The 11,203-nt window shown below is 25.5% G+C and overlaps 1 protein-coding gene across 3 annotated transcripts in view; it reads right to left on the bottom strand.

The window, feature by feature from the left end:
* LOC117180918 (facilitated trehalose transporter Tret1-2 homolog) overlaps window positions 1-11,203 on the bottom strand; it is an 889,009-nt gene that overhangs the window by 118,143 nt on the left and 759,663 nt on the right. The window contains exon 1 of one of the 3 annotated variants that reach the window (XM_033373547.1): window positions 2,908-3,063. The exons of the other annotated variants lie outside the window; for them this stretch is intronic. The gene's annotated coding sequence lies outside the window, so the exon portion shown is untranslated. Of the gene's footprint in view, window positions 1-2,907; window positions 3,064-11,203 lie in introns of those variants that run through there. 3 annotated transcript variants of the gene reach the window in all.

The raw sequence follows: 11,203 nt of genomic DNA, 5'->3' as shown, positions 1-11,203 counted from the left end.
CGATCTGGCGATGCACGCATCGTTACAACTTCTATAAAATAGGGTGGTCATAATAGTTATGACCGAACATAAATTTTCGTCTGCATTCACATTTAAACATCGCGGAAAGCAGATTGAGATCTTGCGAGCGGAAATTGTGAATTATGCATACTGTCTCCAATTCATATGGACAAGACACATTGTGACATATTTTTTTTAACTTTATGCCGAAGCTCTCGCTGCTAATTGCTCGGATATGTTCTACTTTTTTCATTTTCTGGGAGAATGATGAAAGTAATCTTAGATGCTCTACATTAATTCAGGGCTTAAAATGTCGCGTTGTGAAACACACTTTGTGTAAGTGAGGAACAACACGTTTTTTCTTAATTATGGATTCAAGCAAATGTTTGTTCGATTCAATGAAATTCGCTGTTGAACCTTATTTTATTTGAATACATTTTTATCTGGATTAAGTAATTTTCTTGTTTTATTTATGTAAAATTCTTGTTTACTTGAAACATTTATTGCGGTAAATAAAGTAAAGATTGTGTTTTATAAACTTTATTAAATTTTGTTTTTTCTAAAAATGTTCAATTTGTTGGTTAATAAGTGTAAAATCTAAGACAACCATTTATTTTAAACACCACTGGAGTGACATGCGGAACGATACTACTGTAAAATGTTTTTGTTCGTTCAACCATAGAATATGGTTGATTTTGTTGCGTCAACTGAATGTTTTGTTGAATAAACCAGCATTAATTTTATTCAACCAAAATTCAACCAAATTTGCGGATATTTTTTGTTTGAATTAAACAAATATTTATAACATTTAATTCAAGCAAATATTTTTCGTTATTAAAGTTAAATAAATATTTTTTCTCTCGAAACAAAAAATTTGTTTTTGCTTGAAGTTTAAATTATTTATTTGAAAATTAACTTTCTCGTTCAAAATTTTAATCTTTTGTAGAAAATTCATGTTTATAGCTTGAAAATTCAACAATTTGAATAAAAAAATTTTCTTTCTTTGCTCAAAAATCTTTCTTGGTTGAAAATGTTGCTATTTTGTTGAAAATTAGTATTTTTTTGTTGAAAATTTATTATTTTGGTTTTTCTTAGTTTAATTTTTAACAGTTTGGTTGCATTTTTTTCTTTCTGTACCTAAAAATTTTCTTGGTTGCAAATTCAACTACTTTGTCGAAAATTCATATTTTTTGCTCAAATTCTGTTTTTTTTTATTAAAATTTATAATCTTTATTAGTTGAAATATATTACAGTTCTGTTTAAAATTTATCTTTTTGTTAAAAATGTAAATTATTTGGTTGAAAATTCGTCTTGTTGGGTTTAAAATTATACTAATTTGGTTGAAAATTCAACTATTCTGTTGAAAATAAAATTTTTTTAATTCATATTTTTAGCTTAAAAATTTAACTGTTTTGCAGAAAACTCGTGGTTTGAGCTTGAAAATTCCACCATTTTTGTTGAAATTTTGTTTTAATGACTAAAAAATCTTTCTTGGTTAAAAATTTGTCTTTTTGGTGCAAAAATTAATACATCTCGCTTAGTATAAATTTCATATTTTTTGGCTCAAATGTTGGTCGAAAATAATTCTGATTTGGTTCGTGATTCAACTATAAAATCTTTCTTTGTTAAAAATTCGTCTTTTCGGTTCAAAAACAATTTGATCTCGCTTGTTATCAATTTTCTCTTTTTTGGTTTTTTTTTCAGATGAGAGTTAAACTATTTGGTTGAAAGTGAGCCTTTTTGTTGAATATTTATATTTTCGGGTCGAAAATTTGACTGTTTTTGCAGAAAACCCGCTTTTTGGCTAAAAAATTCTACAATTTTTTTGAAATTTTTTTGCTGACTGTAAAATCTTTCTTGGTTAAAAATTCGTCTTTTTAGTTGAGAAATAATTTCATCTTGCATGATCAAAATTGTCTCTTTTTTGGTTAAAAAGTTTGGTAAAAAGTAATTCTCATTTGGTTGATGATTCAACTATTTTGATCATAATTCGTTTTTTTTTGCTTGTTGCAAATTAGTTTCTTCAGTAAAAATTACACTATTCCATTTTTGGTTTCAAATTTATTCTTTTTAAGATAAAATTCTAAGTATTTGATTGGAAGTGAACTTTTTTGTTAAAAATTATACTGTTTTGTTGAAAATTCATATTTTTGGCTTGATAATTCCATATTTTTGTTGAATATTTTTTTTCCTACTTAATTAAAAAATCTTTCACAATTGAGAATTTAACTGGTTTCCAAATATTTTCAAAAAATTTCTACCACGAGGAGAATAATAATAATAATTGAGGATTCCACTTTTTTTAAGTTATCTTTTTTGGTTGACTTAAACTGTTTTGCTTTAAAATTAAAATGCTTGTTTTAAAATTTGATATTTATTAGTTGTAAATTAATGTATTTTCTTCAATTCGAATTTTTTAAATGAAAATTTATCTTCTTGGTTGAAAACTTATTCCATTTTTTGTTTAAAATTGATCTTTTTCAGTTAAAAATGCAACTATTTGGTCAAAAATTAATCTATTTTGTTTGAAATGCTTAATTTTTATTATAACTGTTAAGTAATTAAAAGCGTTAAAAATTAAATTTAATATAGTATAACACCCACATTCATTTTGTTTAAACGAATTTATTTGTGAAAAATCTCCGAAATTTGAAAATATTTTCAACTACATTAATTGCAGCCAAGAAAAAAGCACATCAAGTTTGTAATTCAAACATCTAGCAATTTCTTAACTTATTGACGGTTCCTCGCTCACAAATTAAACAGTTAAATTAATAAATTATTCAATGATTAAATTCATAAATTAATCAATAGTTAAATTAGTACTAATAAACATTTGAATTAATGAATAAATTAACAGTTTAAAAAATCGAAATATTTCTAATCCCATATGTGATGTATAAATACCTTTTAGTTTTTATCGGTATCTCTTGAAGCGCTAAGAACTTGAGTATATCATCAGTCTTTTTCTCTATTCAAGAACACCATATTTTCGATTCTGGTCCCCAGAGGAATCCCCTTTTCCCGATATACCGTTTGGAAAAAGAGACGCGTTTGATCTCCCTGTCTGGTGCTCGATCACGGAGTTACACTCGAAATAAAAGGAACGTGATCCTAGGAAAAAGGAGAAGGAAAGCTTTCTCCTTGAAAATAGTCCAGATTGTAAACTAGGACTAGGGCTCATCAAAACATTTTCTCCTTAACTGACCTTGCGCACAATTTTCCCCGAATTCCCATTCTCGAGAATTTATCGCTATCGTATGGCTTCCCATTTATTTTAGGATTTATTCTACATTCGAGAAGAAGGATTACTTCAAGTGCAAATTCGAGGAAAAGCCAGTGTTAGATTCTTCGATTTAAAATTTCGTTTCAACACAATTGACTTGTTTGATTTCCCACTTGGCCTTGAAAGAATTTTATTCGCGTTTCTTTTTATTGACAACATTTGTGTTTCAAAAGATTTTAATGATTTAAAAAAATTTTAAAGGTTGCAAAGATTTTGTAAAGATTTGAAATCTTTAAATCGAAAGATTTCACAAAGATTTCAAAGATTTTTTGAAGATTTCAGTGATTCCAATAATATTTCCAAGATTACACAAAGATTTTTGTAAGATTTTCGAAAAAATCATGATTTCATGAAGACTTTAAAGATTTCACAAATATTTCCAAACGGATTTTAAAAGATTACAAAGAATTCAAGGGCTTACGAAAGGTTTCAATAATTTCATAAACATTTTTAAGAGTTTACAACGATTTTAAAAATTTCATAAATATTTCAAAGATTTCATGAAGGTTTTTCAAGATTTCAAAAAAATTGCATGATTTCATGAAGCTTACAACAAATTTTATAAACATTGTAAAAAAAATGCACAAAGACTTTAAAAGATTTTAGTGATTGTATAAAGATTTCAACGATTTCAAAAATTTTTAAGAGGTTAAATTTTTTTTAAGATTCCAAAGGAGTTGTAAATATTTCTATCATTTTATTTTTTTTAAGATTTCACATAAAATTTCAAAGTTTTTAAGAAGATTTCAATGATTTAATCAATATTTTACAGATTTATAAAGATTTCAAAGAAATTCACTAAAAAAGTCACAAAATTAAAAAAAATGTACAAAGGTTTCAATGATCTTATAAATATTTATAAGATTTCAAAATACTAAAAATATTTTAAAGATTTTAATTTCATAAATATTTTTAAGATTTCACAAAGATTTTTCAAGATTAGAAAAAAAATCACAAAAACATAAAAAGATTTCGTAAAGACTTTGCAAACGTTTTGCAAATATTTAAAAATATTTGACAGATTTCACAAAGATTTTTCAAACTTTTTGCAAATATTTAAAAATATTTTACAGATTTCACAAAGATTTTTTAAGATTTCATAAAGTTTTCAAAGAGTTCACAAATTTTTTAAATATTTTAAGCAAATTCACAAAAGCGTCAACATTTCTCAATGATTTCATGAAGACCTTAAAGATTTCACAAACATTTTCCAAAAGACTTCAAAGAATTAAACGTTTCAACGGATTTTAAAAGATTTCAAAGCGCTTAAACGTTTTTCAAAGATTTCAAAACACTTAAACGATTTCAATAATTTCATAAATATTTCTAAGACTTGACAAAGATTTGTAAAGATTTCAAAAAAATTTACAAAGACTTCAAAAGATTTAAATGATTTCATAAAGACTTTAAAGATTTCACAAATATTTGCAATAGCTTTCAAAGGTCTTTTAAAGGTTTGGTCAATATTGTAAAAAATTTAAAAAATTTTAAAAGGTTCCAAAGATTTCGAAAGCTTTTAAAAGTTTCAAAATGTTTCAAATATTTTGACGAAGATTTAAATTATTTAATAAATATTTTAAGGATTTCAAAAAATTGCAAGGTTTTCACGAAGGATTGTTTATCGGATTTAATGAATAATCAACTCCTTGATCATATTATTTTTATTAGTAAAAAGGCTAATTTGCATGTGGTTTTGTGGTGCCCATAAATACAAAACCACAGGCATGAAATTGTGGTTGAGCCCGAGGATGTTTGACGCTTTAAACTTTATGTTGATTTTAGTTTTTAGTACCTGCAGACACAAAAATGATCTTTCAAATTCGATACGCGGCCTAGAAAAGCCACGGAATGGTAAAAAAAATCTGGAAAAAATCTGAAAAACTCATGGCGTTTTGTAAAAGTGACTGGATTTTTTTTACTCAAACCCATTTCAAAGGCTTAGAAATTATTTTAGATTTTTTAAAAATAGGTATAATAGGATTTAGGGGCGTAGTCACTAGACCGGAAAACTGGGGGAAATTGAGAAATTATAGGAAATGTATTGTTCAACCTGAAATTTCACAAATTTTTTAAAAAGAAAATCTATCCAATCACTTGAAATATCACATAATGTAATGCAATTTAAAATAAGTTGGATTAAAAATTTTTAAATTTCATGTTTAATTGCGCACTTTTTCAATTCTAAATTCATTTTTTTACAATGCTTAATTCTCAAATCTTCTACATATAAAATTTTATTTTTATGAAATTAAATTTTGGATAGAAATAATCAAGGAATTATAAATCAAAATTAATTCCTGATTTTAAGTTCGATTGTTGAGAATTGAACAAAAATTAATTTTTAGGGCGATTTTTAATCTGTTTAAAATTAAACAATTTACAGATTTCAAACTTTATAAACTATTTTAAGTTGAAAAATAATTTCAAATTAATAGAATTATAATCAAACGCTTTTATTCAATTTGAAATCCTATTTTAATAATATTTTAGTTTAAAATGTTCATCTTTTAAAACATCCAATTTTTAATTGAATTTAAAAAAAAAATTTAATTTGATGTATAAATACAAATGTTAACAATTATTAATTTAAAGGCGGGCAAATTTTGTATTTGTAATATTCTTATAGCCTTTAAAACGAGGAAATTTTATTTTTAGAATTTTTTTGAATTGGCAGGGGGACATTTTATTATTTTTATTTTTTTTAATTTTTTTAATTGACAGAGGGACCTTTTACATTTCTGAGACTTTTGTTGAGTTGAGAAGCAGAACATTTTTATTCAAAATATAATATTAATTTTTAGAAAGATTTTGGTTTTTAATTTTTGCTGGATTGAAAAAGACCGTTTAAAAAAATTGTATTGAGTTGGAAAGGGGGATATTCTGATTTTTAGTTTTTTCAGAATTGGAACAGATTATTTTTGTATTTTTAAAGATTTTATAGAGTTGGAAGGGACGCATTGTTTCTGAATTGGAAGCGGCAATTTTTTACTTTAAGCATTTTTTTAGTTGAATGGGGGATTTTTTTATTTTAAATATTTTTTTCTGATTGTAAAGAGGTTAATTTATTTTCTATTTTTATCGAGTTCGAAAGGAGGAAATTTAAATATTTTGATTGAGTCAACGCGGGGCAAATTTTGTATTTTTAAAATTTTGATGGAAGGGGAAAACGTTATTTTTCAATTTTGTACTGAATTGAAAGAGGCGCATCTTTTATTTTTTAAGAGTTCGAATTTTGTAATTCCAATGACCCCAACCATTTTTCGCGAACCGTTAAATTACCCGAATTTTTTAAAAATTAATATGTATTGTTTAAAATTCACTAATTGTTAACAGCCCTTTAAATTTCCTTTGATTAATAATTGTATGAGAAAATGTTGCTAAATTGGTCTAGGAGCAGTAGAATCTTTTGAAATGGAATTCAATTTATTCAATTTTTTTTATAATTAAAATTCCAATTTTTCCAAAAGTACCTGAAACCCTTGGAAAACTCATCGAATTATGAAACCTGACTTCGAATTTCTTGTGATGAATGATCATCCATTTGAATTTTTTTAAAACATTCTTATGCTAGGATTTTTGAGTGAAAGAACAAATGTGAACAAAAAATTTTGTTTTCAGAAGGCCACATTCTTTTCTAGACTTAGTTTTTTGCAGGCGACCCTGCTTGTTTTTTGTTTTGTTTTGGAGATTGCTGTCGAACTGATTACAGTATCCTATGCAAGCGCAAATTCCGGTCATAATATACATTTACGTGAGCACTTGCAAATGTGTATTTTATATTTTCTACTGTTTATGACAGGGTTCATGCTTTCTTGCCCCAGAAATCTTGGTCTATTTCAGTGGCTAGCCTTGTCGGAAGTATCACTCGACGTGGGCTTCCTATTGTGATAAAGCTCTCGTGAGCATACACGTGTCTACAGCTTCACTCAAGTCATAAATTATTCCCATGATTTCCTTGTTTTGTTTCTCAAAAAAGAGTAGTAATTCAAACAATCCCTCAGCAAATGATTTGACTCCTTTTAACTCAGTAGATAGGCAGGAGTGTTTATGGACAACGACATCTACCTTACCGAGTTCGAGAACATTCTGCAACTGAAGTGGTTCGTGTCCGTGCTAAGTTTCCAGAATATTCTAGAAGGGTCCTAATGTCATCATAAAATGATTTTGCGCAATAGTGAACGAAGAATTTGCGTAAACGACTTCAAGGTTATATTTTGATTTGTTGGTTTTTTAAACAAATAATTGAATTTCCTTCTTTTGTTTCTCAAAAAAGAGTAGTAATTCAAACAATCCCTCAGCAAATGATTTGACTCCTTTAACTCAGTAGATAGGCAGGAGTGTTTATGGACAACGACATCTACCTTACCGAGTTCGAGAACATTCTGCAACTGAAGTGGTTCGTGTCCGTGCTAAGTTTCCAGAATATTCTAGAAGGGTCCTAATGTCATCATAAAATGATTTTGCGCAATAGTGAACGAAGAATTTGCGTAAACGACTTCAAGGTTATTTATTATCTCAATTAAGTATTTTGCGTAAACATTTTGCAAGGTTATATTTTGATTTGTTGGTTTTTTAAACAAATAGTTGAATTTCTTACCAAATTGTTGAAATCTTAAGCCAAAAGGACAAATTTTTATAAACAGTTGAATTTTCAAGTCAAAAAGAAAATTTTCTCAAATATTTCAATTTTCAACCCAAAAATATGAATTTTTAACGAAAAAATTAATTTTCAATCAAATAGTTTTAATATTCAAGCAAAGAAGTCGATGAATTTTCTAGAAAACTGTTGAAATTTAAGTATATAAATACAAACAAAGTCGGAATTTCCAAGCGAAAAAGACAAATTTTCTAAAAACAGTTAATTTTTCAAGTCGAAAATATGAATTTTCAAAAAAAGAAAAATGTTAATTTTCAACGAAAGAGTTGAATTTTTAAACAAATAATGTGGCTGAAGTTTGCAACGTTTGTAAACGAAATTATAAAATTTCCGAAATATCTTTTGGTGATTATTTTCACCTGGTGACAGGTAAAACAAAAATTAGTTTAATCCCAATAATTCTGAATAGCTGACTAAGTTTTTCACACCTAGGGATTTTGAGAATTATATATAAAATAAAAAACAAAAATTTATTTTCGTTTATAAACGTTGCAAACCTGCAGCTACGTAACAAATATGTCTTTGATTTTTCTACCTAACTGTTCAAGTTATAAGCCAAAAGAACAAATTTTCTAGAAAAAATTGGATTTATAAAGAAATTAATTGTCAACCATATAGTACAGTTTTAATAAAAATTTGACTTTTCATTTATGTCGTTCAATTGTCATCCAAGTATTTGAAAGTTGAACTAAAGTATAGAATTTTCAAGCCAAAAAGGCAAAGTTTCTACAAAATAGTTAAATTTTCGATCCGAAATTATGAATTTCTAACATAAAAGTTTATTTTTAATGAATTATAGTTTTAATTTTCAAGAAAAAAATTAAATTTTTAATTTGAATATGTGAATCTTGAAAAAAAAGTTATTTTTTAATGAAATAGTTGAGTTTTTAAACAAAGAGTTGAATTTTCTACAAAATTGTTGAAATGCCAAGTCGAAAAGAGAAACTTTCTACATATCAGTTGAATTTTAAATAGAAAATTTAATTTTCAACCACAAAGTTAAGTTTTTGAACTAAAAGTTAAATTTTTAGACAAATTGTTCATTTTTCAACCAAATACATAATTGAATTTCAACGAGAGTGTAGAATCTTCTACAATACAGATAAATTTTTCAGGCAAAAATATAAATTTTCAACAAAAAAGTTAATTGTCAACCATATAGTTTGACTTTCAATCAAATATTGTGATCCAGCTCATAAATTATTCTTATCATTTCCTCGTCTGGCTCGTCAAAAATGATTAGTAATTCCAATAGTCGCTTAGTAAAGGATTAGATTAATTTGAAGTCGAATGTGATTAATTTAGTGTCAAATATGAATGACAATTAGTTACGATAATATTCTGCCAGTATCTTTAAAGTCTTTATCTGAAATATGAAAGCTATCTATATTATAGATAAAGCTTCTATTTTCAAGGAACGGGTTTCAGTAACTAGCCAAGTGCATCTTTAACTTTATAAGGAAAGTATGTTACGTAAAGAAGAGTATGTTATTAAAAAAAAAATGGACATCCCCTATTGTAGACGAATACATTTTTTTAAACAAATTAATGTGGCTACTATATTAAATTCAATTTGAACATTTGTAAATGCCTAAAATTTCCAGTAAAAATATTGCATTTCAAACAAACAAAAAAATGAATTTTTAACCAAATAGTTGAATTTTTAACTAAAACAGATATTTTTAAACAAAAAATACAACAGTAAGCTTTCAACCAAGAAAATTAATTTTCATTCAAAAAAATAAGAATAAAAAAAATACATATATTTTACATGAATTTAAAAATAATAATTTTAATTTTAAATCAAAAACGATTGAATTCAACAAAAAAACACGAATTTTTAACAAGATAGTTGAATTCTGAAACAAAGCTGATAAATTTTCAGCCAAATAATTGCACTTTTAACCAAAAAAGATAACATTTCTGCCATGAGATAAATTTTCAAATTATTTTTATAACATTTAAATTTTTTAATATAAAAGATTTTTCAGTCAAGTGAGCAAAGAATGTGGAATTTTCAAGACAAAAAAAAAACTAAATTTCGAAAAAAATAATTGAATTATCTAAATTAGAATTATTAACAAAGTGTAGAATGTTGAATCCAAAAATGTCAAATTTTCTATAAAATCGTTAAATTTTTATCTTAAAAATATAAATTTTCTACGAAAACATGAATTTAAAATTAAATAGCTGAATTTTTAAGGCAAAAAGACGAGTTTTCGAAGAAAAAGTTAATTTTCAACCAAAATGTAGAATTTTTAATAAAAAATAAAAATTTTCTGCAAAATCGTTTAATTTCAATCGCGAAAATATGAATTTTTAAAAAGAAATTGAATTTAAAATTAAATAGTTGAATTTTTTAACCAAAAGACCAATTTTCTACAAACGCCTTATACATTTTTCCCCCGAATTTATGAATGTTTAACAAAAAAAGTGAATTTTAAATTAATTAGTTGAATTTTTACAGCAAAAAGATTATTTTACTATGAAAAAGTTCATTTCGAACTAAAAAGCTGCATTTTTATCTAAAGTATAAAATTTTTTATTCAAAAAGATAAATTTCTTGTAAAACAGTCAAGTTTTTATCCCAAAAGTACGAATTTTTAACGTAAAAGGTTATTTTTGACCAAATATTTCATTTTTTGTACCATATAGTTGTATTTTCAACCAGATGGTTGAATTTTTAAAAAAGTAGTTGAATCCACAATCAAAAGAGATTATTTTTCAACCAAGCAATTACATTTTTAACCGAAAAATAAAAAATTTCTTCTAAAATAGCCAGCATTTTTTAACAAAATACATGAATTATCAACCAAAAGCTCTAATTCCTAATTAAAAAAAGATCAATTTCTATCTAAATTTTTAACCGGTGAATTTTTAGACAGAAAATTAATTTTTAACCCCAAAAAAACAACAAATTCTCAACTAAATATGATTTATTTTTCATTAAAAATAGAAGCTACATTTGCAGCTCAAAAAGTAGATTTTTAAAAAAGAAGTTGCAACAAAATACTTTAAGGCTCTACCAAACCTGTTTAATTTTCAGCCAAACAAAAAAGGATTTTTTAACCGAATAGTTGAATTTTTAACTAAAAAAATATATTTCTTACCAAAAATGGAAGTTAAGTTTTTAGTTAAAAAAAAAAAATTGTTAACAGAATAGTGGAATTATTCATCAAGAAGATTAATTTTCTACCCAATAAAATGAACCTTTTATAAAATACATTAATTTTCAAGCAATAACCTTAAATATGATTTAT

Source organism: Belonocnema kinseyi, chromosome 9 (genome assembly GCF_010883055.1).
Source record: "Belonocnema kinseyi isolate 2016_QV_RU_SX_M_011 chromosome 9, B_treatae_v1, whole genome shotgun sequence".
In the NCBI taxonomy this organism is placed as follows: Eukaryota; Metazoa; Arthropoda; class Insecta; order Hymenoptera; family Cynipidae; genus Belonocnema; species Belonocnema kinseyi.
The sequence above is the reverse complement of the archived record's forward strand: the minus strand, read 5'-3'. Positions and strand labels throughout refer to the sequence as shown.